The 6427-nt window shown below is 37.3% G+C and overlaps 1 long non-coding RNA gene across 2 annotated transcripts; it reads left to right on the forward strand.

The window, feature by feature from the left end:
- The first annotated feature begins 369 nt into the window (after window positions 1-369).
- LOC100889759 lies at window positions 370-5811 on the forward strand. 2 transcript variants are annotated; one of them, XR_971513.2, is made up of 5 exons: window positions 370-655; window positions 2213-2449; window positions 3531-3640; window positions 4697-4810; window positions 5606-5811. It is a non-coding gene; the product is annotated as a peptidase inhibitor 16 (long non-coding RNA). The 2 variants fall into 2 exon arrangements; XR_971510.2 differs by having other exon boundaries at window positions 4697-4797.
- The last annotated feature ends 616 nt before the right edge of the window (window positions 5812-6427 follow it).

A 6427-nucleotide genomic window follows, 5' to 3' on the forward strand; every position in this document is an offset into this window, starting at 1 on the left:
AGAAGAACTTGATCCAAGTTCAGTAAGAGAAAAATCCTTTATCATTTTATCATGCATGGCTTGTAGAAATGTGACATTTTGTGCAAATGCGCAACTCTGTGATAGATTATGACGCTCTGTGACATACCATGTTAACTATCAAAATTGACATAATTATACAAATAAATGTCTTAGTATTATTCTCATCTCTTGACGATAATGCCATCCAGCTGTCAAAAATCCATCATTTTCATGACGTGGGTTTGAGGATAATCCTTTCTTTACATTACATTGCATATCTCGAATTGCCGAGTGAACAGCTGTAAAGAAACCCAAAACAATTGATCAAGTATCAAGAGCGATAGATATAAGAAGCATATGTTTCTTAAAAGTATCCTTCTTAACATACCTCATGATGGTTTCTGCATGGTGTCTCGCTTTTTTGGCCATAGTTTCCTCGGTCCAGGCCAGTCCGTTGACCGAAGCCTTGAAGCCGGTGGATGCGCCTCCACTCGGCCCTATGTTCCGAGGCAAACTGACAGGATCTTCCTTAGATAGTCCCAAGAGGGGCGTCACTATTTCGGGACTTACCGATGTAGAGAAAGAGAGCATCGTCTCCAGACATAACAGCTACAGAGGTGATGTAAGCCCTTCCGCTTCCAACATGGTCCCGCTGGTAAGATCTGAGTTTTCCTTAATTTTAAAAAGTTATTTATTCCATGTAAAGCGCTTATAATTATTAATATAGTTATTATGTTTATGCTTAAATTGTTATTTTATTTATACTTTAAGTTTATTTTTAGAAGTCATTCATTTCAGGCAAAGCGCCTAGAAACGATAAGTATGTTAAGCGCTATATAAATATGAATTACTGTCATTGTTATCTTTAAAAAGAAATCTTCTCAAAGGAGGAGGGGGCAGAGAAATACATCGAGATGCTGGTGCAGAGATAATATAGAAACAATAGAAAACGATAAAGATACACAATCTAAAATGGGTTGGAAAGACAATTAAGTTGTCGTATTGCGGTCAGTATTCAAACTTTGGTGGTCAGTTAAAGGTGTTTGGTTATCACATCATTTCTTACTTTGTTAAATGATCCCTCGGATGTGCGACATGGTTATTGATTTCTGTTTCACTTCTCCTTCCTGTCCTCTAAAAATTGACGGTTAGTATGATTATATGTGAATGTAACATTAAGAAACAGAGGAAAATTCTTTTTCTTACGTTAATAATAACACATTATACAAACCGTTTCTGTTTACTAACCATCCAATATCAATGTTAACTGTAGATTCAATGATAAAGAACTCGGGGAACCGTCAAGACGGGAAAAAATCCAAATATCGAAGTTGACCTAGCGCGGATAGCCGTTTCCCGCGGATCTGATGCACTGTGACCTGCTTTCAAATATTGATTAGCACTGCGTTTTTCCTTAAAAATCGACCTCCTTTAAAAGAGCTATATATATGCCTACACAGCAAATCCAAAATCTAGCTGCCCCACTGATTTTCGAAATAGGTTACAGATATCTTCAACTGTTTTTGTCTTCTTGTAACTATTGCTACAACATGTATTCTTCGCTAGATTGATATTTAATGAACAATGGCTAACACATTAAATCGATTTTTTTTTTTGGTCGCATCGATAGTACAATTAACCTGGTTTCTTCAAACATTTTGGTGCAACATTCTAAACGATTACGTCCATGTGATTACCTTTTAAATATTACCAAACAAAGTCCACTCGGAAGTAGAGAGGCCTATGATAATCTACACCCCCTATATACATGTAGACTAGTATTTTGTCCTAGATTAAAATGATAATTAAAAATCGTTTGGATCGTTTTAAGGTAGTGAGAGCATTCCTACTATAATAAAAGCCACACTAAATAAAGTGTAAACGAAGCATGAGGCCTCCGTGCAGTGGCAGATCCAGGGGGGGGGCGGCCCCCCTCCCCGACTGAGCGAATTATCGGCCGGCTGTTTCGCCGCTAAAAAAATTCTCACGAATTGGGCCCCCTCCTCTGCCGCCGGCTGGATCCGCCCCTGCCTCCATGCTCTGCGCCCTCAGTTAGGACTTAGGAGCGAAGCTGATTAAGATCCCGTAAGACCCTAGGCCAACAGGACCCAAGTTTTGGGTTTGCAGGTCCTTGAGGTCTATTTTTGGGAAGTTCACAAGACCGTTGTATACCTCACTGATTCCAACTTTCCAACCATGCTTATCTTCACAGGAATGGAACGATGAGCTGGCTCAGATGGCTCAGTCTTGGGCTGATCAATGTACCTTCAGTCATAACTCAGCCGATGATCGTGAGACTAATGATTGGTGGTGGGTCGGGCAGAATCTAGCCTATGGTTATGGCTATTCTATGAACGACTACATGGATCTGTGGAACGATGAGAAGGTCGATTATGACTTCAACTCCAACTCTTGCGCATCTGGCGCTATATGTGGACACTACACGCAGGTATGTACTTGACACGGGGCACTATTAAGTACTTGGGGGGGGGGGGGGGTTGTAAGGGGGGGGGGGGGTAGATCATTTATTTCCTTCGTCATAAGAATTCTGGTTAGGGAAATGAACGGGGAAGGGAATGGGCTTTGAGTACCAATATCCTCTTAAGCTGAAGCATAAATCTAAAATCTAATATATGGATTTAAAGGCTTTATAACCATGTCCACTTTTGATAAACAATTGTGTTGACTCTTCTTTGCTAATAAATATAAGAGAAATTAATGAGCTACGTTTCTTTTTAATGTTTGTTCTAGCTTTTCTGTTATTCCTTGTCTCTGTGGATTTTTTTAACTGATATTAATTTTGTTAACAATAAATCTGAATAGAAAGACAAGAGAAGGTCGCCACTGTGCGACACCCGTTTAAAAAAACGCCCGCTATTATATTTAGCGTTGCTACATTGTTGGATCATCTCCTTTTTATTTACGGTTTAATATGTTATAATAGGCTATGGTGGCTGTTATCATTTTTTTAAAGCATTTGTCTTCTGAGATTTCATGATAATTTTGAAATCTATACTGATGACTTTGTACAGAGGAACAATTTGAATTGGCATCGACAATAATTGTACAGGTGACTGTTATACACGTACACACATGTATATCAAGTTAGTCGGACATAATTAATATGTAGTGTTGCTCTATAGTTTTCATAAGAGAACAATGATAATCTTCACATTTCTGATAGGCCTAAATAAGAAAGTATTATACAATATCCGGAGCACTTTCTTAAAAAGTATAAGTTTAATATATTACAAAAAACCATGACCATAAACACTGCCGAAATCGCTTTTAATGGGTGTGTACATCAGCTAACTATAAAGATACCAATTAAGGACAGCATTTAAATAAAGCACTGGTATCCAAATAAATAAAGTTAAAATATTCAATATGACCGTTATTATCCTTTTGCAATTCGCCATCTCACGTTTTTATCTATGTAAATTAAATACCTTTGTTGCGCAATGATCCGATAATCTACTTCTATATTGTTTGCATATTATTAAGTGTATCTTTCTTTTGTTTGGAAACAGGCTGTGTGGGCTGAGAGCACTGATATTGGATGTGGATGGGCTACATGTGATTACAGATCGGGGTGGAGGGTGTATCCCTTTGATTATCTCGTCTGTAACTACGGCCCTGGGTAGGTTATCTGCATCTTTATCAATATAAAACTATCATATTTTAGTTATCAATTGTTTTCTAGAGTTCCATATTCCATTTCGTCTGTATTTCACAAACCATGATTATAAAACATCGTATAAATATAGAATATGAAATAATCTGATGCTATTGGTAAGATATAGATGATTATAATATACGATGTATACTTAATATACCAATATAATGAACATTCAATATAATTTGTATTCTAAATCCCTGATAGGAATACAGAAATCCAAGTATTTGAAAGTGGGGGGGGGGGGGGGGATATAGTATATTTACAAACCAACACAAATTTAACACAAAAATGCTTCCTTTAACGGTCCCCAGTTGGGAAACCCTTGCCTGTGGATCTACTCAACCGGTGGAGGGGGCTATTTACTTTCTCATCCCTGAATATTGACTGAAATGTCTCTCTTTAAAACTTTATTTCAATGCCTTTGAATTATCCATTGGAAGTATTAAATCCAAAGACCGGGGTAATAGTTATAATCTGTAAGCGCGTAGAGACATTGTAGATTATATTAAGTGCTATATAAAAACGGAATATCATTATTATTATATGTTACACTATACCTTAAAATATACAAAGAGGATTATCTAGTTTTATAAGATGATGACGTGGATCCTAATCATATGATTGGTTGAAAGCGTACACGTGACCAGGCATTTATTTCGCCTAACGCGTAATTACTAATGACCGGTCATTAGTAAAATCATGTTTTAAAACATAATTTTATTAAACATATAAAACATAATCTTGTAAAATAAATAATACACATCATTTTGTTCGGGCAGTAGTAAAATTACCCTCACTCGGTACCTTCAAAACACTCCAAACACTCTCGGCTATCGCCTCGGACGTGTTAAACTGTTTCAAATGTACCTTGTGTGGGTAATTCTTACTAATGCCCTCACTGCTGTGTATTATTTGTATAATATGTAATTATATACAGTTATAAAACAGGTGAGAATGAATAGATGGCCTCACATAATTAACAAGCTTTTGCCATTCACTTTCTTTGTCGTCTTCCAGGGGTAACTTTAATGGCAATTCTCCATATACATCGGGCAGTTCTTGTAGCCGTTGCCCTAGTGGATATGTTGCAGGATGTGACGGTAATCTGTGTCAATAGAGCAAGTTGAATCGGTAATCCTATTTCATTGATATTATTTTCTATTTTATTAACACCCTCTTAGACTCGAGTCATTTGGATTTTGGCCTTCATGCATGTCAATGGAATTCGATGAATGGCTGTGTTGCGTAATTGCTAATGTCATAATAATATATTTCGATACTGAAATTAAGAATCATTATAAATGCTGTCGAATCACCACCATCATATACATTTTTAGTAAACATGGGGAGTGTTTCACAAAGACTATGGCCAGAATTCACAAAGGAGGTTTGTCGACAAACCGAGGTTTATGTACGTCATAATGACGCGTTTTGACGCGTTTTTTTACAAACCTAGTTTGTAAAATACAAAAGTAGGTGTGTCGAAACAAAAGGAGGTTTGTCGACAAACCTCCTTTGTGAATTCGGGCCGAAAAGATCGACTCAAAGTTTGGGCTTAACTATGGCAGGCCGTTCATGCCACTAATTCCTCTAATCATTCCTGGCATTGGTTTCTCAAGGGACTTACAAATCATGGTCACAAATCTACAGAATTTTCATTATTTGATAGTTCATAGTTGAATGACAATATGTTTTCTAAAGATCATAATTTAAGAGACCAATGGTGAGAGCAACCAGTGGTATGGATGGCCTGCCATATTTAAGTCCAACTTAAAGTCGATCTTAGTCTTTGTGAAACACTCCCATGGTCGAACAGTAGCCTATAGATTGTATTCTTGAGGAAATCCTTAAAACAATATATCGCTCTAATCTGTATTACATACTGTTTATGCAATTATCTTTCTAATGTCACCCTTTCTCTTTCAGCGAACTAACTACCATACTGAGTACATGTTCCCGATGATCAACATCGACATGAGAAGAATGTCCACCACCAAGAAAGCACTTCAAACTCAAAATGGCGTCGGTTACCATAATTCATAAAGTCGTGTGATACACCTTCTATGACACAAATTAATTGTATAATAATACGCATTCATTTAATAATAAAAATAGATTTATGCTACGCAACCATTGTTTTCTTATTTCCTTGAGTTTCATTTTGAACATACAGTCAAACAAAATAAATAAATGAATATAATATTTGGAGTGAGGGTTCCAGTATCATTAAAACATCAAGCATGAGGGGAATGAGAGTAACTTGGGGGAAGAGAGAGAGAGAGAGAGAGAGAGAGAGAGGGAGGGGAGGGAGAGAGAGAGAGAGAGAGAGAGGAGAGAGAGAGAGAGAGAGAGAGAGAGAGAAAGAGTTAGAGAGAGAGAGAGAGAGAGAGAGGGGGGGGGAAGACTGAGCTTAAAGCCCAACTGCACTACTTATAGCTACTTGTGCCCTCTATATTGCTTAAAATGCCTAATGAGTCCTGATACTATAGTCAGACAAGTAGACAGAGTATGGCAATAAGGTTGGAAAGAAAGTTTAAATCAGCAAAATCATATATATATATATATATATAGAGAGAGAGAGAGAGAGAGAGAGAGAGAGAGAGAGAGAGCTTAAAGCCCAACTGCACTACTTATAGCTACTTGCGCCCGCTATATAGCTAAATCATATAATAGAGAGAGAGAGAGAGAGAGAGAGAGGGAGAGAGAGTTCTTTCCAAGACTTCTATATTTACCCTTCTACCTTTTTCC

This window comes from Strongylocentrotus purpuratus, unplaced genomic scaffold (genome assembly GCF_000002235.5).
Source record: "Strongylocentrotus purpuratus isolate Spur 01 unplaced genomic scaffold, Spur_5.0 spur5_scaffold_7, whole genome shotgun sequence".
NCBI lineage: Eukaryota > Metazoa > Echinodermata > Echinoidea > Camarodonta > Strongylocentrotidae > Strongylocentrotus > Strongylocentrotus purpuratus.